This window comes from Amblyomma americanum, chromosome 8, assembly GCF_052857255.1.
Source record: "Amblyomma americanum isolate KBUSLIRL-KWMA chromosome 8, ASM5285725v1, whole genome shotgun sequence".
In the NCBI taxonomy this organism is placed as follows: Eukaryota; Metazoa; Arthropoda; class Arachnida; order Ixodida; family Ixodidae; genus Amblyomma; species Amblyomma americanum.
This window is the reverse complement of record NC_135504.1, coordinates 53,660,045-53,681,622: the sequence shown is the minus strand read 5'-3', so window position 1 is coordinate 53,681,622 and position 21,578 is coordinate 53,660,045. Positions and strand designations below refer to the sequence as shown.

Here is a 21,578-nt window from a genome sequence, read left to right as displayed (position 1 = left end):
CCAAGCAGGACCCACACGATATTTTCGCCGAAGGACCGGTTCTCACACCACGCTATCACAGTGAATTCCGGGTCGTAAATCTCTCACAAAATCGGAAATTGTCCTTTTCGCCAGAGCTTGAAAGGATATATCCCTACACCGGCCCAGAATGCTGCCATGTTCGGCGTCCTCTGTGGTCAGCGCGCTGATCGAGCCCACATCCTGTGGACTTGACTCGCTGATCTCTCTAAAGAAGAGCTGCAACTCAGTACTTATGAACACTGGGAGGCCGGCCTGCTCGGCTCAGACCTAGCTGTCCAATGCCCGGGCGTCGAGCGAGCCACAGAGGTCATCACACAGCAAGGTATTTTTTAAAAAACACCGGTAATCTAACGTTCCGCTTTTCTCAATTTTTTGGAACTAATAAAATTTTTCCTCCTCTTCTTCGCCTTGCTTCTATCTCCCTATGTTATGAATGCACAATTAAATTTGGGAGGAACTCTGAGTATGTGATTAAGCGCTACAAGCCCGCAAAATGTCATTGCATCCTACTATCAGTGTGATTTCCGGTAAGTATTATTTGGAGAGAAACGGTACAGCCACAGAGCACAGAAAAAAGCGCCGTGCCTAACCTAACGAGGCAATAGCGGAAAACTCTGTTGGTTTTCATCATAGAAACCTGATCATAAGTAACATGATACTTTATGCCAGCAGGTACATTGTCGCAATAAAAAATAAAATGTAAGATGGTGATTAAGAGCCTGAATTTCCCAGCTGTCCTCGTATGATAGTTTTCTCCTGTCTTCTTCATAGAGCATGTTCGTTTTTCATGGCTCCACAAAAGTGTGCTGCTGAAACGTAGACCGCGGGATTCAGGTGTTCACGCGCAGATTCGTTGCATCACTCCAAACAGACCACTGAAAATCGACATAATGGCACTGTAGCTGGTAACAATTATTTTCGGTCTTGAAGAATTCTTCATGCATGACGCGAAGGAGACATCACTTCATAGGAAAGAATGGCGTGACAAAAACAGCATAATAAAGAAGAGCCCACCACGCTCATCCAACGTCCTATTTTTGTCGTGTGGTTCCTTCCTGTGAAAGTAAGCACCAAACTATCCTAAGTTGCCGGTCTTCTCTAGAGAGAATTATTCACAGTATGAACATAGCCCACCTGCCTGAGATGCTCCGTTGTAATCAATGATTGGGTAGCCAAGCTCTTGACAGGCTTCCAGAAGTACCTCGCTCAGGCGAGTCTGGGTATTGGCGTAGACCACGGGTGTTTCACCGCTGGTGCCACGGTACACCTCTGCGCACGAGCAAGAAAGAAGAAAGAAGTGCTCTACGTGAAGAAAGCACCCATTGCATCGCTGCTGTTTGGACGGCCATTTGCCGCCTGCTCCGTACAATCTATGGTACGAGATTGTCCGCAGCTGTTTGGCACAGAGAATTCAACCCACTTTGCATTTGCAAGAACTCTGCGTGTGCTGCACTGTAATCGTCCGAAGGAGCGAGCACCCAGTCCAGCTCAGCCATTGGCAAAGGGGCTACGCAATGCTACCACTAAGCTAAGGCCAAATGGAGCACTCCCACCCGGAGCTCCTTCGTTTTGTGCTCGTGTTTTCTTTATTGTGCTAAAATGTGCCCTGAAATCTCGTTGTCGGTTTTGATGCCGAGGTTACATGCATTCTGTAATATTTTTCAATTTAAACTCATATACAAGCCTTCTTTTCCTTGTTACTTCTTCCTCCTACCTTTTTCATGCTGTTGGCTGGAAGCTGGCAGATAATGTAACAGGTGTGAAACGAAAGGCTTATTAAAATTCAAACACGATTTTATTCGCCGGGTAAAAACTGTCGACATGCTATTTACCTCGAAAGTGGGAGTTATGGAAAAATAAAAAACTGTAGCAGAGGACTGAGTAAAAAACTTGGAGGCCGCCTATTTTTCATTAGCTGTGAAAATGCAATACCATATGAGCCTTGTTCATTGCTGCCATGAACGACGACACATACAACACAAGTAGAGAGGGCTGTTTCCCTCTCTTCACTTTGCTACCTACCAACCGAGGCAGGTCGCAGCTGGCTCTTCTATGTACCAACCTTGGCGGGTGACAGAGTTCATGTCATGGCAGGAAACTTGTGACATCTCTCTCCTTTCACCAAGAAGAGGAGAGAGAGATTCCATTTGGCTCGCTTTGCCACCTACCAACTGTGGCAGGTGACAGATCGGATCTGAAGTTCGCTCTTTCGTGTACCAGCCTTGGAAGGAGACTTCTTCCCGTGGCAACCACCTTACTATCTCTCCTTCCTCTCCTATAGAAGATGAAGAGGGGGGGGGGGGGGGGGGGGTCTCTTCCCTGCTACTTGACGGTGGCACCTCTCAACTGCTACCTTGCAAGGTGATATATGGACCTTGCAGGTGGAAAAATATGACACCAGCGGTGGATGCGAGAACATGGGGCTCTCATGCTAACGCACAGAAAAGGAAATGTGGCAATAAGAAGTGGTAAAAGAATACGTATGAGCCTGGCTATGCTCTATGGACGACAAAGCCCTCTCCATTATTACTTCCATTACCACTCTTCTGTGAAGGCTGCGGCCATTAACTTCGCAAACTTCCTAATCTTATCTGGCTATGCTACTCTCGGCACCCCCGCCACGCTTGCCTTCACCTGGCACCCTCTCCGTTGCACTAAGGGAGCAATGCTATCTGGCCTTCGCATTAGATTCCCTAGCCATGCTCATTTATTCTTATTTATTAACTCTCGGTTGTTCCCTGCCCTGCTGTTCTCTCTGCCTCTATCTTAACGTTACTTATAGCCCTGTCACTCTCATAGCTCTCTGCACTCTGCTCAATTTAATTTAGAGCTTTTTCGTTACCCTTCAGATTCCTCCGTGCTTCAACCTATTGAAGGTTGCTGCTGTTTATGAGGTGTTGTCTGAATCACCCGAAAGAGGACGAAGCGGTTGGCCAGGAAGGAAAAAAAATCAAAATTTGATTGTGATCATACACTCTACAGGCAAACCTTAATAACGCACCCGGTCATGTGTACAATCGGGCTGGCATACTTGTCCTTCCCTGGAGATAGCAGCACAGCGACGCGACAGCTTGACAGCGCCACAAGTGTCCTTGCTATATGAGCAAGAAACGACCAAGTTATCCTCTGTATACCACTTTCCACACATGTAGCCATGTTTTCGATTCAGTAGATCTACTAACGTTCTTCATCCGGCACTTTGGATGTTTCGGTGTTTTTGAAGTGTGGCAAGACGTCCTCGTAAGACCACCCATGGGCACCAAACTCGTCCCGCCACCTGTCGTAGTCGTGCCGGTTGCCGCGAACGTAGAACATGAAGTTGATGGAGCTCGATCCACCCAAGGCGAGGCCCCGCGCCCACAGGCATGTCTGCAACCCGAAAATGATGTTTGAAAACGGCATTCCATATGGTCCCAAAGTCTACTCAGTTGAAGGACGTTACCGCACGTGTTATAGCAACCAGGCTATCATCAGCATGCCCCCTTATTTCGTACTCTTCTTGTACACCAAGAAGAGGCAGGAACGTTTCTTCAGGTTTGGATACTAGTTCAGTGCTTTACCCTGATATGTAAAGTGGAGATCCACTTTATCCCACAGGATTCTAAACCGTCCTTCAATCTTTTGAAGTCTGCTGAGAGCTCAGAAGTGTGGTCCAAGCCGCCCCCAAGAGAACTATTCTAAGAAAAAAGAAAAGTACACTGTCACCATGCATGACAAACTGAATTTCGTGATAATTATGATGCATTTTCGTGGCTCAAAGGAAGCTTCTTCACAAAGCGCTGTGGCACCAGATATCTTTCATCTACGCAAAGTTAAAGCCAAAGATCCATTTTTCTCACACTATTTCAACGGAATGAATCTGGTCAACCAGACAGAGGAAAAAGAGTACCCGTTGGGACAGCGGTGGGTACCTTGTGGTATTGCAGACCAAGTACGAGCGCGCACGAACGAAAAGAAGAAGACAGCACAAGGGCTCACTTCCAACTAATAGTTCATTGAGAGAATGCGTAATATATGCACCTACCTTGATAACGTCATCCCAAATGCCGAGTCATGCGACCGCACTTAGAAAACTGATTCTTTGAGAGTCTGTGAAATGGATGATGCGCTGAAACTTGATGTACTCGCTTTTCTAATCAAATCTGTTTCAGTTATCTCCCTTACGTCGTGGCTCCTTTGCATGGCTAGTATATTGGCGCTTCGAACAAAGCTTCGCAAGGTTCTTCAATATTTATTTCACAGTCATGAAAATGCGCAGAAAGATTCCCATCTGTCTGTGAAATAAAGAATTCAAAGTGTTGCAAACCTTTCTTCGAAGTTTGCAATATACTAGCGATGCGAAAGAGTCGGGATGTAAGGGAGATAACCGAAGGAGATTTGACTGGAAAAACGGATACATCATGTGTCAGCGCACCATCCATTCCACTAAGTCTCAAAGAAACAGTGTTTCTAAGTGCGTCCTCCCGATGTCAGAATTTTCAGTTGGATGACGCCATGAAGGCATTCGTGCCAATTACGATATGTGGAAATGAGCGCTTGAGAAGTCTGCGCCTTTCTCCGTATTCGATCGTGTGTGCTCGTGAGTAGCCTCCAATGCAACACCAACTCGCCAATCAGTCTGTGCTTTTGACCCTGCGGTACTATGGATCGAGTCCCGCTGTTCTCTCATGCGGTTACCACTAGGTTACCACTAGGTAACCAGTTAGCGCTGCGGGTGACCATTTAGTTATTTGAGTGGCGCAAGCGAGAACAAAATTAACACAGAAAGCACGCAACTGCGCCCGTTTTGCTAGAGGATAGAGACATTGACGATTATTTGATCTGTTTTTAAAGCGAAAAAAACTTCAAAGGGGGCTCGTTGGTGCGACTGTGTGGCGTTATAATTTGTGCCTTCTTACAGTGACAGGACACGCAGTGGTGGTGGTGTTACGTACAAGAGAGATGAGCCTCACAGTGGCCTGTTGGCAGAGGTCACACGGATTTTTAAACACAGCACAATAAATTAACTTCCTGTGCGTGCATACGGAGAAAAGTGTTTCGAGAAGATCTGTTTTGCTCGCCTTTTTTCTCTTTTTGTTTATTTGTCATATTTTTCTCTGTTATTTGGTTCACGCGCAGCCGCGCATCCGATTTGTCATTGCAAGTTTGCGGTTCACCCTTGCGGATGCACCCATTTCCTTATGCCCTTTCACTTCACATCAGCACAGTTCGAACACAATGAAGTTCTTCTTGTTTTATTTCCTAACTTTTTAAATTTTGCTTCCGTCTTGTTGATTTTCAAGAAAAAATTTTTGGCATTCTATTTACGTGACGACAACACAAGAGACGGCCTACAGAAAGGCCGACACAAAGGCAAACCCATGAGTTCTTCTCCTGTCGTGTTTGTCCTCGCCCTTGCAGGATTTACATGAGCGCACACCTATTCCTGTTAATTCATACAGCTGAACCTAGTTGTAACGAATTTGAAGTGATTACTTCGTTATAATCGTATCTGCGTTATAGTCCGTGATGTCCGAGCTTTCAACGGGAATCATCATTCTTTCGACATATTCATTATTTCGTTATAAACCGCTTAATTACAATGACATTCGACTTCTTTCTTAGTAACCCGCAATACTGAGGCGAAGCTACAGTTTAATTGGATGTAATATTAACCCTGAATTGGCAAAATAATGAAGGAAGGAAAAGAAAAGTTATCACTACCTCCACGTTACTCTAGTTAATGTACCTGCATAATAAACCTTTTATCCAAATTACGTTAGCGCAGATGAAACATGAGAAATTTTTATGCGGCTGATGAGCATTAATTAGCATTTGGTCAATTTTTTGCTGCAATCCGAGTTGTCCAAAGTCCAAATTCAATGCCTCAAACGAACTCAAAGACCCAGCGACCGTAACATTTTTTTAATGTAACTAATGTATTTTTACTGCCCCACAACTTTTTGCAAAATATGAAAGACGTGAAATTGTCGGACGCTGGACAGAAATTGCACGTCCGCGCGTTTAGGGGTTTGCGCAGCTTTTTCACAGTGAAACCAAGCAATTTGACCTGAAAGTGAAGAATATGTTCAAATTAAACTTTGCCTTCGAGCTCAATGTAGTAATGAATGCAGTACGTCCTAACAGTATGTCGAGGATTTGCGACACTGGCCAGTAAAGGGTTCACCTGGGTTGATTTTTAAGCCCAATACAGAACTCAATAGGTCTGCTGAAAGAAATTGGCATAATCTTTGAGTACACGCCATTAATGCACTCGTAGACTTCTTTGAACACAGAAAAGTCACGAAGTGAACACTGTCTTGGCTAGTGCTGGGGCGAAAACGTTGATTTAGTCGGCACAAGTCAGCTTTTGTTAGAAAAATCATCAAAAAGTTCTTTTACGTTTTCCAGACTAGCCAAACACAAAACATTTGACAAAGTAAAAGGGGGGGGGGGGAGAAGGTCTTTAATTATTTTTTGTTTACTAGTCAGGTCACGACTGTGTAATCTTCATGGAGCATGTATTTTTGCTTTCTGATTCCAAATATATGTCAGTTAATATTATGGATCCTTTTGCAGTTATGTACTATGGCATGTAACATTTTGCCAACAGCGTTCAAGAATTTTTGCCATACGGAACATGCTAATAATGTATGCTTTTGGCTTTTTTTGGCATCAAGGCAGGCAGTAATACTAATGTTATCATTGTACCTATCGTAGCAGCTGAAATACATTGTTGTGAAGTTATCGCATCAGAACAACAATGCAAATGTTTCTTCCCGTTGCCGAAGTGGCAACTTCAACACTCCACAACTCAACTTCTGTGACAAACACGATGTTAATTTCGCCTTTTTTTGTAAGACCCTCTTCCCCGTAAAGAAGTGGAAAGCACGCTATAAAAAGAATTGCATCAGCGCAGGGTGGAAAACATTCCTGCTTATCTATGACGCAGTGGCAGAATAGCTATATTCGGCCCCATTACTACCTAAGCCAAGTAAGAAGTGTCCTATTTCGGGATTTCGCGCGCTGAACTAAAGTGTTCTTTAAGAAACTCGCATAGCTGTTCGTTCATCTTTTTCCGTTAGGTAACGTTGACAAACTGTGTAGTGAGCGCCGCGCTATCCCACCATCGGCGGCGCACCTTGTCCGCCATGGCGAGGCAGGCCTGTTCCTGTGGCTCTGGCACGTACTGCCAGTCCAGCTTGCTCCCGATGAGCAGGGGCGCGAAGAGCGGAACTTGCGCGAAGGCGTCCTCCATGCCTCCAGCCTCCAGCACAAGCACCGTCCGGCTGGGATCCGCGGAGAGACGGTTGGCCAGCACACATCCCGCCGAGCCACCGCCCACTTTGTGGAGCAGTCCGGAAGAGATTCGGAGATGCGGGCAAAACCAGAATAAAAACCAGAATAGTAAAGGACGTTGTACTCCCGGACACTAAGACTTTTGCGGTGACAGGAAAGAACAGCGCATGACAAAACAACGTGCGTCAAAAAACCTGCGTCGTCGTGCAGTTTTTTTTTTTTGTCTTGTCCTCTATAGTGAAGCGCTGTCTTGAAGGATGCTGTTTTTTTGTGTGCTATTTTTGTGTGCTATCTTGAAGCATGCCGTTTTTCCTTGTGCTATTCTCTTGCGCTACCTTGAAGCACGCAGTTTTGTAGTGTGCTGTTCTGTCGTGTTCCTGATTTTACAGCCTGAGCGTCGCATTATTGCCCGCAGGGTCCCTTGTGAAACTCTCCGTATGACCAATGGAAATGTTGGTTTTGCTCGTTTATGAGGTTAACGTCCCAACGCGACTTCGGCCACGAGGGACGCTGTATTGGACGGCTCAGGATAGTTTCGACAAACCTGGGGTTCTTTAACGGGCACTGAAATCGCAGAGTTCATTCCGTCGAAACGCGACCGTCGCGGCCGGGATTGAACCCGCGTATTTGGGGTCAGGAGCCGAGCACAATAGCCACTGAGCCACCGCGGCGGCTCCGTTGCGATGAAATATCTAGATCACCATATGGCTACAAGAATCACTCCAAGAATTTCTAAAGTAAAATAGATTGCATCGAAGTGCAATAAGCAAAAAAGTACGAATAGTAAAATATGGTTTTTACACCGGTTTTTACATATGTGGTAAATATGCTTTTCACAAGAGGTATGAGCGGCGTCAAATAAGTGTCAGAGTTTATGCGCAAAAAGGTTGAAGTTGTGAGGAAAGTTTCCTTTGTAAGGCGGACCTGGAGCCTAAAATTGCTATTTTTGCTGAACTTGTGGCGTTTACTTCATCTTAAAAGTGTAATTTGCTTTGAAAGCAAGGAATTCTAAATATTTCCCCACAGTGACTTTTAACTGATTAATTAAATAATCCATTTAACAGACCAAATACACTTTGTGAACAATTCAGGAGTAAGCCGAAATGATCAGGTAAGCACAGAAAATGGCGTTTCAATGTTTACGCTTGGAAAAAAAATCCCTCTTCTCCCTTGGACGGGGATGGATGGCAGGTTGGGAACGGGAAATAACTTTAAGCGCCACCTGCCACGGTATTCAGGTGGAGGCTTCAAACCGACTCCGCCGAATCCAGACAGTTTTCGCCTTCAAGGCACACCTAGTGCAATCGCATTGAAGGGCAAAATTTATTTAGAAATATAAATATGGAAAGAGAACGTTTAGAAGGAGTGAATTAACGCCCCGAATCGGCTCCTATCTTCCAAAGGTCAAATTTCATGAAGCAGCACAAAAATTTTAAAAATCCGAAGGGATGAGCACAGGCTAGCTGTTAATGACATGCGCGCCCTTGTTTCCTTCGCACACCTACTTTCAGGTGTGCGAAGGAACTCGTCGGCCTGACGTGTTCGATTTAGTTTCTTGGAGCGAAAGCGGTTTTTCTTTTTCTTCGAGCCATTTAGTTTCTCGTAGGGGATCGCGAAATACTTCAGTATATCTATAATTCAATACGCAAAAAGGGCGATAAATAAGCCTATCTGTAATCGACAAGCAACAACACATTGCTCCACGTGCCGCTCGCCAGCGAGATGGTATTTCGCTGGGCGCTAGGCGTTGCTAGGCTCAACCTGCTTTTTATCGTAGCCGCATCGGACGGTGCTTTTGAACTAGGCACTGCCTAGCACAAGTAGTCTAGTCCTGCTGTTAGTTCCATAATCCTACAGCGCGAAAGACGAAAGAAAACGAGGAAAGACAAACACGGCGCTAAGAACTAACCTTTTTTCTTTTTTTAAGTATCCTCCTCATCCATCATTACATATCCTTTTATGCCCTGAGGCAATAAACATCGCTTAAAAAATGCTTTAAAGCTTTCAGTTGTTACTCAGCGCCGTGTTTATGTGGATGGCATCGTAGTATATTTCTGGCTTGTTAATAGCCTCAAAGTTGCAGAAAAATCAAGGGTATGGTGTTTGCTAGCTACACCGATAGTTTCTGAGAGCAGCCTATTATAGTTCAGAGATGATGTTGATAGGAAAGATTTCTCTGACTTGTAGGCCTATTCTACTGAAGACTTATGTTGCTTATGAACGGCCCCATGGCAATGTAAAAAGTGTATGAAAAACATTTTCCATATGTAACCGAACGCGTTCCGAGACGGATAAGAAAGCTTTGGGTGAACAATGATTTATTAAGAGAAATTAAAAAAAACAAAAAGTACAATAGGATAATAACATCATCTGTCGGGCTAGTTGGATGCGATATATGTGCATCAGCAGTGCAAAAAAAAAAACATGAAGATGAAGTCGGCGCTCTGTCCTATCTGGATCTTCGTCCTGTTGTGTTCGCGTTGCTGAGACATAAAGACCATAAAGTGTGAAGGCCAACAAATGTTCATCGCATTTAAAGCCCTTTGAAATAAGCTCTTCAAAGGTATTATATTTGCTAGAGATCGATATTCATGCAAGAAATTTGAAGGGTGTGACACAATTCAGACCTGTTATGGGGAAAATTAAATTCACTTTTGAAGCCTTCGAGAAAAGACGGCGCCAAAGATTCACAACTTTGGGCGACAGTGTACTCCCGGTTACTGCTTTGTGGAAAGCTTTTATCGATTGTGCAGAAATGCGACATGCCTTACGACAATAGTTCCTATAGGTTTACATCAATGGTCGCATGGAAGGTATACCTCGTCCCTTCATTTTGCTTCTAAAGCAGCGATTGTATCGGTGTTTTAAAGAGTTTTTAACAGTTCGGCTTGTGATACGAACGATTTTAGGATTAGGCAACTAAATTTGTTGTGGGCACATAAATGGCATCTCCACTATCTTATTTACTTAAGTTGTGTTTTTAAATGGTGTATTTAAAAAAAATGTGCAGGTGAATAAAGTAGTCGTCTTTTAAAACAAAGTGATCAGAACTGCCTCGCATACTACCGACCAATTTCTTTTCTCCCCATCTTGCAAAAATCTTGGAAAATTGTTTTATACGTAACGGAAGAATGCATAAAAAATTGCCTAATCACAAAATGGCAAGTTTGGCTTCGGAAGGGCAAATACACAGAACTGCCACCTCTCTATGAAAATGAGTGCATATGGAAAGAAGCAAATTGTACTTGGAATGTTTGTAGTTGCTAGAAAAGCACTTGACTCTTTAAGCCATAAATTGCTGATACGAAAATTCCAAATGTGTGGAGCTGGAGACGTTCCCGTGCAACATTTATAACCTCACCTTCCTATTCGTGTACAGTATATTATGCAAACATTGACGGCTTTATTCTAGCTGAAAGAAAATTCATTGTGGAGTTATAATTTCTTTTTTCGTAGAGTCGACACCAGTATTTTTTTTTCGCCGAATGACTCGGACAATGTCATAGACACAGAAACATTCCTTTGTCTCACTTAAACGGCAGGACGGAATTAAACTAGTTAAAGATAACAGCAAATGAAAATACTGCTTTTTTGAGATGAATTAACAGATTTATACAAATAAACAGTTGCTAATAATTTTCGGTGAGACTGCAATAGTTTTTCAAGTTAAAATGCTCGGAGCCATCTTCTACAAAGCAGTGTACTGGGTACAGCTTGTGGATGATATTTTGCTTAAATTCACTGGAGTTGTAGGCTACCTATGTCGCCTTAGGACGACGTCTGCCTTGAGCGTCGAATGGCTTGTAGACAAATCGTTGTTCTTCCATCATGTGGACAATTATCATGTTGTTCGGTACTTGACTACTGTAACCAACCGAGAAAAAATTCGCTTGCGGAAAAAGGAAATCATACGGTGTGCGTTCCTGCTTAGTTTCAGCCAGAGTGCAAAGCAGTACTTTCAGAACGCATGTACTATGACGATTTTCCATGCCTATAGCTTTTAACTGCTTTCGCAATGTAAAAATAGGTAGTTTATTAATTCTGATCACTGAAGAGCATTGTCCTCCTAACACCGATTGAAAAACTAAGTCCAACGAGACATCGTTCCCTATGGCACACCAAAACTCCTGAGAAAAATTGTGGCCAGCTGATTGCATAATAGCTACGAAACACTTAAATATGCTACACCCTCAAAAATTCATTTAATGAGTTCGTCGATTCCAAAATGTTCAAGCATTTCCTGCTTTTTCTTTGCAGTTTGTAAAGCACTAATTTTGTTTACTGTATTTTCATGTACCTGGGATGATGTCACCTGATATGTATGCGATTTAACCCTGTAGTGCTTATACTAGTAGGTGCTAAGAACTCGTCAAGCCCTTGAAGTCATTTCTCTCCCCCGTCTTCATCTTCTGACATGAATAAACTCTGGTATTATTAGGAACTTACCAAATACTCTGCTTTTAGACTGTGGTCCTCACCTTCCCTTTCAGATTAGTGGTAAGCGGACGAGGATTACAACCGTAACGGCGGCCAAAATAGCCATCTACTTGCGAAGTGAGTGCGGTTTAATGGGTCTATTAACCATTCACGAAGCGAAGTTTGGTGTCAACGCTTTTTAGCAGATCTTTCGCTAAGTTAAGATACGTGTCAGATGTTCGTGATGACTTAAAGAGGCTGAAGCCAGATAAATCTGTTCCAGCAGGATTGCCTGGTGCTTTCTACCCTTGTGCTAGATAAATCGTACAAGTGCACTACGACGGGCTTACTTTCCTGCCGGAAAAGACGTTCGTCCTCTCGAGCGTAAACTTTGATTTCTGAGCACAGCGGTTGATTTATGCACAGCATGTCCAAGAACGCCCGCTCATTGTCGTTGTGCATGAAAACCTCAAACAATTTATCGTTTAAGCCTTCCAACGCTTAAATTAATGCATACGGCTTGGGCGCCATACCGCCACGAACAAGAGGAAATAAGTTAATTATCTTGTCACATTACTCCGGTTTTCAGCGTTATTTGCCTCTGAACCCTCTCAATGCTGAAGTGTTAAGTTAGAGTGGTGGTATTCGGGTTCATGCATCACTTCATCTAAAGCAGCGAACTGCATTCAAAGTACAAGAACACGTAAAAAAGGCGCCCCCCCCCCCTCTTCTCGTCAAAAGTAGCTGTTGAGTAACCGTTGCCGTTTTTGTCCTCTTTTATTTACCAAGTTGTCCACTCTTATGGTGACTTCCAATCGCAGAGTTGGACCACTTCGGGAGCAACGTTTCCTGCTCTTTTCGGAGCAACTGTATTCCAAACGCAGATCTGAGGCGTGGATCGAGTCTTCCAATCGTAGACAGGAAGCGGTTGCCGAGCCGTGATTGCTCCGTGGAGCAGTCGGGACTGCTCCGCCGAAATCGGCGGATCCGGCCGGAAGTTTGCGTGACGTTCTTTTTCAGCGGCGCTAGCGGCGCCCTACATGCTCTGGCCAGAGCAAGTGTACTCCAATCGCAATTTCAGGTCGCGCGCTCTGCGCCGGATTCAGGCGCTCTGTCACAAAGCGTGCAGACCGCTCTGGGCCTGCGATTGGAATTCACCATTAGAGTGAACACTAGCGCGCGTGGCCGTGCTATGCAGAACGCCAGTGCATACGACGCGGCCGCGAACCGAAGCAAAGTGGCAGACGACGCCAGTAACCACATCCAGGTCTGTCTTTGCTTGAGCCACTTTGCCTCACTGTGCGGCCGCGTTAGACATGACGCTCCAACGAGCTCGGCCACGCGCTCGAGTGTTCAGTTTCAGACTGGACGACCCTGTACAGGTGTAAACGATCTAAAAAAGGACTAGCGTAAGCCGACGTTAGCAAGCAGACCTCCTGTGATCTTTTATATGAATCGCATGCATGCATACTCGCTCACAGAGGGCGCATGCCTTGCATTTTTAGGGCAATGAAAATGAAAATTGGTTTTGAGGAAAGGAAATGACGCAGCAGCTGTCTCACAATGTCGGTGGACACCCCAACTGCGCCATAAGGAAGTAACAATTCCAAGTATAGTTCCTTCACTTTTTAAATCAGGAGTGCGCGCTGAACGAGCACTTAACCACTTAGTGTCATCTCGCTTTTTGATGAAAGCGACACAAAAACGTAAGTGGACCTTGCATTTTTTCATTGACCAAAGGCGTGCGATCAGACAGCTTCGGCACGAGCTCGCATCATCCCTTTAACCTTGCTCGTGCCTTTACTAGCGAATATAACCGAATGGGACATTTTGGCTTGTCAGTTCACGTTAAAGATCAGCAGGTAATCGAAATTATTCCGGAGCCCTTCACTACGGCACCTCCTTCTTCCTTTGTTCTCTCACTCTTTCCTCTATCCGTTCCCTTACCACTTGGTTCAGGTGTCCGCCAAGATATGTGAGACAATGTGAGGTCATTTCCTCTCCTCAGGAAGCGATCTTTAATATTTTGGCTCGTATTACCGTAATATCAAAATATTTCGTTGTTTTCGAGATAAACAGTAGACTAGTTTCTAGCCAAAATATACACGATCGTGAAAAAAAAAAGGATCGACAAAGACTCAACAGCTGGAAAGACGCCGCCTTGAGCTCACCGATCACGTAATCGTACTCCGCCAGAATGACCGGTGTGTCGACTTGAAGACTGGTCGGCAGGTTCACCAGCTGAAACAACGACACCGTAGCACCAAGAAACAGAAGCAGCGCTTCGAAGCCAACACCAACGGCACCGAACAAGAGCTCCAGGCCGCCCCAAGCGACGCTCAATAGAGCCGCCATAATGGGGGAAACGTTTGGCTATGAAAGAGCAACGCTTGGCCGTTTTGCAGCAGACGCGGTGCAAGTGAGCGCGTCTTCGCCGGAATAATGCACGTGATAGATCACCACTCCCGATAATATGCAGAGTTTTAGAACGCAGCTTTGAAACAGATACGAAAGCAACGTTTGAAAAAAAAATGTAGAAAACGCCCATAGTGAACTTCCAGTTTGTGGTTATAGCGAGGTGTCATCGTCACTTCGCATATTTTTAAGCGGATGGTTTTACTCTTGACGTTTTAGAAGCGGATGCCAAGCCACCTGAAAAACCCGAGCCGGAGAGCGTGACGTCGCAACATCCTATTCATACAGCTATGCGGCGGCGGTCATTTTAAGCATGCCGTTGCGCCGCTGTAGCCTCAGCTGTAGCCAGAGTCGAAGCCTAGCCCAGATGGCTGGGGTTGCTGCGGAATTTCCTACGCTTGCGTTACTGCCCTGAAGATTGGGAAGCCTTACATTCATTGAAAAAAAATGGGGCGTATATGGCTACTAACTGCGCGCAGCACCAAGTGACAACGCCCCACCAACGTCAGCACACGTGTTGATCAGACTGCAGGAGCCAGACACTTGGTATAGGCTTTTTTTCTAGCGCACTCAACGTACTAGAGTAGCAGCAGCAGCAGTTAAGGTAAGAATGTGCGTACCGTAGAGTACGTTGTATGTACTTTACAGTAGCAGATAAATAATTGCAGTTGGACTAGCCAAATGTGAAAGGATCGGCCTTTAGCGCTGTTGAAAAAAAAACTAAACACCGCAGTTAGAAAACCACTGTGCGTCAACAACACATCTGAGAAAGAAAGGCAAAAACAATGAGCCGCTTTCTCGCACAGCATTTAATAGTACGAAGGGCAACTACGCAATTCAAATGCTAGCCCAAAAGGACTTGCATGCTTTGCCGGCAAGTTTCACACATTCAACCCCTTTAAGCTGGTTGATTTCTAAAACTTATGCAGTTGCCCTTTAAGAAGTAGCGCACTGTGAAAACATAAGCACCGCTGCAGTACAGGAAAGTCATTTTTTTTTTTACAAATATAGGCTGCGTGTCCGGTAAGAACTGCGCGTTCAATCAACGGACCTGGAAGCCGATATGCGTTGTGGCATTGGTAAACTGCTGCCTCTGCAGCTGGAGGTCATATTTCGTTAAGCCAGGTCACGAAAAACACGACACTGAAGAAAGCAACGCCATAAATTCAACGCAAGTATATAGTGGTTGGATAAGAAGATTACGGGCTAAGCCTTGCGTTAAAGAAATAGGCAATCGCTCTGCCGTTCTCGCATAGTCTATGACAGCAATTTGTGGCCTATGTCGCCGTGGTTATATAGGTGCCAGCAAGAAATGCATCTCTGGAAAGGTGAGACACGCTCTATGCGGCTCATAGCTGCACACCGGTTTATTCCAGGGTCTTTGGAGACTGAACTTGGCCCTGTTTTCGCCCGTTTGTGTTCTTCGATTATAAGCTGCGTGCATAGTGTCTATGGCTGACTTCATAACTTGCGCAGCCTCCCCCCATTGGCTTCTTTTCTTAACTTTAAAAGAGTTAGATGTTGGGCAAGTTGGATTTGTGACAAATTATACATAATTTTTAGCGCAACTACGACAGGGACAGAGAGAGCAGAGACAAACACGAGCGCTAACTTGCAACTTATTTATTGAGGGAACCACGACGGCATATATAAAACCACAGGCCTGCGCTGGCGCAGCCTAACAAGACACTTGGAAACTGCCAAGGAAAAAGTCATCGCACTAGGCGAGATAGGAAATTGACTTCAGCGTTATACAAGGCAACTGACCTTGTATCTCTAGATAGCACCATAAATTATGTTATATACGCCGACGACACCAGTACAATTTTTACAGGAAGCAATGCAAATGACCTTGTCAAATCCGCCAACCTATTCTTGGACAAACTATGTAAATGGTCAAGCGCTAATAACCTAAAAATAAACTGTTTCAAAACAAAAGCAGTTCTCTTTCAAGCTAAACAAACAAATGTTCGCATTAATCCACTGAAGTTCGATAATACTGAAATAGAATTTTCTTCATCAGCAAAATCCCTGGGTGTCGTTTTTGATGAAAACATGCTATGGGATTTTCACGCCGAAAACATACAAACTAAACTGTGCAAAGCATTAGGTATAATGAGAAAAGTACATTTTTTACCTGTCCCCCAAAAACTAATGCTTTATAACACGCTTTTTGCACCTCATCTATTATATTGTCATCTTGTTTGGGGTACTGGCACCAGGAAATCACTAAATAGATTGGTTACATTACAAAAAAAATGCAGTTAGAGCCATTTCAAACTCTCCATATAATGCCCACACTTCCGACCTATTCCTTAAATACAAGATTACTAAAATTTCCACGCTTTATGAGCGCCAGTTGCTGGCATCTTTGAAATCTGAAATCCATAAGAATATAACAACATTACGAGCCGTTGCAAACTTGCAGATTAACATATCATCTCGCTCCACCCGCCACCATGAACATTGGCACGTTCCGCGATCACGTACTAACTACGGTCTCCAGATGCTTCGAAACAGGCTGCCTAGTACACTTAACAAATATAAGCTAACGGAAGAGCAGCTGCGGGTTCTAACCAAGAAAAAATTATTCGATATTATTAACTAACCTGTACTGTTAGATTTGAATGTATTTTTGTAACTTATGCACTCATTCACTGTTTTTGCACTTATCTTGTTCGTATATTTTTTTTCCATTTGTTCCTTGTTATTCTTCCCATCATATATATTTTATGTCCTTCTAAACTGTCGTGCTTGCTGCAATGTGGTTCGGGGAGACGGGGCCAGTCAAGCTGCCCTTGACGCAGCTTTTATCCCGTCACCCTCCCCACACATCGTACATGCCCTGTACTTGTTGTGGGAAAAAAACTGAAACTGAAACTGAAACTGAAAGTGTCACTCACGCAATCTGATCCGCAACGGACACGCGTTGCGTGTCAGTCCTAGGCAGACGTAAGCAAAAAACCGCTCGTGAAACCTTGGAGGCATTTTTCATAAGGAAATCTGGATCAAATTGCGTGCGTGACACTTCAGTTGCCTTGTATAATGCTGAAGTCAATTTCCTATCTCGCCTAGTGCGATGACTTTTTCCTTGGCAGTTTCTAAGTGCCTTGTTAGGCTGCGCCAGCGCAGGCCTGTGGTTTTATATATGCCGTCGTGGCTCCCTCAATAAATCAGTTGCAAGTTAGCGCACGTGTTTGTCTCTGTTCTCTGTGTCCCTGTCGTAGTTGCGTTAAAAATTATGTATAATTTTCTCAACTTTACCGCGGGCTCGGCTTTATGCGACACTATCGTTTCTTTGCTTGTCATCGCGTTGAGCTGCTTCTGTTTTTCACAAGCGGCAGCCCGCACCTTGCCTTTCGCTGCTTTCGCTGTTTGAAGCGTTAATAGGCAACCACAGCTCATGTTTCCCGAGCCAATCGTAGCACCGTAGCAAATAGCTTAGCGAGGGGGGCGAGCAATGTTTGGCGCAACCGTGGTGCTCTTCCATGCTATCATATCATCATCATCAGCTTGACTACGCCCACTGCAGGGCAAACGCCTTTGCCATGTGTTTCCAATTAACCCTGTCTACTGCCAGCAGCGACCACCGTATCCCCGCAAACTTCTTAATCTCATCCGTCCGCCTAACTTTCTTTCGAGATAAATCAAGTTTCGAGATAGATCTAGTCGGGTCTTGCATCGCAAACAGCGATAAAGCGGCGCTGCGGTAGATTTCAAGAATGAACAAACAGTGCAAAGATTCGCGGCAATATCTTCTGTAAAAGTGTTGTTTCTTACTTTCTTTCACACTGTAATGTGATTGCAATTTATATATCTTGTATTGTTTGGTGTAGGTGTACCTTTCTTGTTGTGTTAAAGTAGCAACTTGTTTTTCTTACGTTCGCTACTGTCTTGTAATGGTACCCTGGGACTTAGTCAAGCTGTGGCACAGCGTTTGGCCCAGGGTGACCAGACAGTTTTTTCTGGTAAATAGATTGCTTTTATTGATTTACGATCGGGACGATAACTCGACCGCCCCGGGTAGTCATGGAGACGAAGCTGGCAGTAGCGTGGGAGGGAGCGCTCGGCCTAGGCCAGCGGCGATTAAATCATCTCATTGCCATCGGTCATCTCGCCTTATTCTTCGGCTGGCCGCCACGTAACAATATGAATAAAATGTCATCAACTTCAATGAAAAATGATTTACCGTGACAGATGCACACGGAATGCGCATTTTTCTGCAGACCCTTCAATTATACTGGATTTCGAGAACTATAACTATTCAAACAGAACGCAGTTCTAATCTCAATCACAAATAGGCTTTGTACGCATAAAACGCAATAGACCGATTATTGAATGCATCCCTCATCACAAGCTCTAAAAAAACGACCATTCAGATAAATAAGCTCAATGATAATTTCCTTGTGCAACAGCCTCGACAAAAACTCGGGTATATTACAATTGCCCAATTGCTCAAGTTTTCGGATTCTAGATGGATAGTTTTCCAGAAATCGGTAGCGAAGTACTAAGCTTTTATTGTTGTCGGGGCCTTAAAAGCTCGTTGTCAGAATAAATATATTTATCTTCACTTGAGTAGACTCAGATGAGGAAAATCTGTTATCATTATAATTTATTTAGATAAAGCCGAATTGCATAAAAATATTTTATAACTGAATATTCAAAAACATTTTATTCTCAACTAAAGCGTAGCCAGAAAGTGAGAGGACTAGAAGTCCACTTTACAAACTGATGAAATGCGGATGTTCGTTGCTAGCTTCCAGCATATTTCCCGCACAGCATAGCGAATCTGTGTGCGGTGAAAAAACTACGGGTACGCTTAAATCACCTTAAAAGTGAAATCGATGGGATTGCATTTCACATCTGTAGCGGCTTTTGTTGCAAGTGGTGCAGTGTTTGCGGCAATTTCTTTGCAACTATTGGTCCATCGACCACCATATTCTGACTGCTAGCGACATTAACAGGTATCCGCTATGGTGTAATGGCTCCGATGTTTGCATATTTCAGATATTTATCCGGAGTTCCCGGGTTCGAACCCGACCGCGGCGGCTGCGTTTTTATGGAGGAAAAACGCTAAGGCGCCCGTGTGCTGTGCGATGTCAGTGCACGTTAAAGATCCCCAGGTGGTCGAAATTATTCCGGAGCCCTCCACTACGGCACCTATTCTTCCTTTCTTCTTTCACTCCCTCCTTTATCCCTTCCCTTACGGCGCGGTTTAGGTGTCCAACGATATATGAGACAGATACTGCGCCATTTCCTTTCCCCCCAAAAAAACCAATTATTATTCTTATTTTTGATAATTGACAGGTTGCTCACAGTCCGACGGCCAAGTTATGATGACGCCACAAGTTCCCTCGACCTCCGCTGACCATTGGGCGAATTTCCTAAAGCCGGACATCAAGGCGGTTTTGGTAAGACGACCACTGTGATGCTACCCACTAAAATAAGCTACCAAGACGTCCAGAGAATATCTAATCTCTACATTTTGATTGGCACCAAATTCACACTTTGCGGGCGCATCATCACAGTTGAGCGTTTTGGTGCTCAAGACCCGTTATGCTAGCACAACTTCACGGACTTCCCTTCTTGCGTCTTAACAAAAATAGGACATTGCACGGCGCTATACACTGTCATTGCGTTGCTGGCGCTGTTTTGCTAGGGATAATGCCTTCTCACTGAACGCTGACACATCCTGCGTATACAGCACACTGAAGGTTGACAACACGGTTTTTGAAAATCCGGAGTGAATCGGTCACGTGAGTTGGCGAAGCGCAGTTGTCATTATAGGCCGGAACAATCCCTCTGCGCTCCTGATTATACGCTATTAGTGTTTTGAGACACGAACACCACTGATCAGCGCCGTCCGACTTAAGTAAAGCGGTCCATCAGCCGTTCTTGACATAAAACTCATTGCGGCCTCCGCCACTGCCACAAACTACCTAATTACCACGAATCGTGATGAGTTTATAGTTTAAGACAGCCTTACCCGATTGAAGTCTGCTTTTGCTTCTGCGATGCATTTCTGCAAGGAGGTTAAGGGAAGAGAAAGATTTTGGCTGACACAATTAGCATCTGAGGATTTTTGAAGTCTCTATATATTGGATGAAATATAAGAACTTCAAGGGTTCCATCACAGGTGGCCCACTGATCATAAGAATGCATGTAGCTGGATGTTTTATTAAGAACTAGATTATAGAGTTTAATTTTAGCTATGCTATAACGATTTCTGCGTGGCTGAGAACCATCAATCTGTGGGAAAAGATGCTGGCGCATAAAATAAATGGACGAATTTCAAACTTGTCACTGCCGCTGAAGCGCTTCCTCAAATAGATGCTAAGCTATAATCTTAGGCTTAATGTGATCTTTAAGCAGGCACTCTGCATCCATAGAAGCCGGCAATTTGACATTGCTGTGATAAATCTGGGCCAGAGGCCGTTTCTTAAAGTATTTTAGCAATTAGTGAAGTTCTCCGAGCAGAAGCAAAACTTATTTGCAGTTTGAACTCTCTATCACAGGATTAAGAAACGGTTTTTCGCAAAAACGACAAACCACGAAAGCAACCTTTCCAGCAACTTCTTTGGTATTTATAGGGCAAATACAGATAACGCCAGCTCAGGAATGTTGTTTTTCAAGCATTCGAAAGTAACTAGTAAGGTTCCTGCCTTGAGCAGATAACTAGAGGACAGTTGGGGCCATGGATAGCTCGCGTGTGCATTTGGTAAATGCTAGTGTACTATCTTCATGTATTTACTATCTTCTTGTATTTGTAGCGGCGCTGATGAAGATCCAAGGTAGATGTACACTGGTAGCGAAGGCTAGATAGACGCCCATTGGTCCAAAAAATGGCGGCTCGTGGGCACTCCAGCGCCCCCTGAATTTTGGGGGGCAAACTACGCAAACGTGACGTAGAATGACGTCACGCATACGTATGCTTTGGCGCGAATTATAAAGCGGTCTTTCTGTAGAATCCGCGTTTTCGAGCCCGTACTTCTCGAAGGTTGCTGCCTTTCAGCGCGCCCCAACCTTTGCCAGTCAAATGTGCTCGCCTTGTGTGCTCGAGTTCCTGCTAGTTATGGCCTTGTTAATGTGCAATTGGGAACGCAATGAAAGTGACTGGTAAAGGAGGGGCAGCATAGAAAGGCAGCAACACTTCCAGACACTGGCGTGGCCGGGTTAGCCGGGTATCGAAACAAGGCCTGCAAAGACGCGCTGTAATGCACCGCACACTCATGAATAGGGGGCAGGTCCAGAGTGTTGCAAAAATACAAAATTTGCCAGGTCTTAATAAAATGACTTACCTCTTTCATAAAACAAGGTGCTAATATATTTTTTATTTTCTATTGGCAGATTACATTCCAATTTTGTAGCTTTATCATTTCTTTATATGAGTGTTTTGCCCCCCATCCTCTGGTTGTGCTGCAGTCGCGCTAAACCACTTTTCGGCCCAG

General features: G+C 44.4%; 1 pseudogene across 1 annotated transcript in view; it reads right to left on the bottom strand.

Annotated features, from left to right (window-relative positions):
• Window positions 1-14,573, bottom strand: part of LOC144100328 (L-sorbose 1-dehydrogenase-like) — a 34,982-nt pseudogene extending 20,409 nt beyond the window's left edge. The window contains exons 1-4 of the transcript XR_013307616.1: window positions 13,887-14,573; window positions 7,142-7,344; window positions 3,204-3,390; window positions 1,156-1,290 (exon numbers count right to left, since the gene is read on the bottom strand). The product of XR_013307616.1 is annotated as an L-sorbose 1-dehydrogenase-like (transcript). The remainder of the gene's footprint in view (window positions 1-1,155; window positions 1,291-3,203; window positions 3,391-7,141; window positions 7,345-13,886) is intronic.
• Window positions 14,574-21,578: the final 7,005 nt, after the last annotated feature.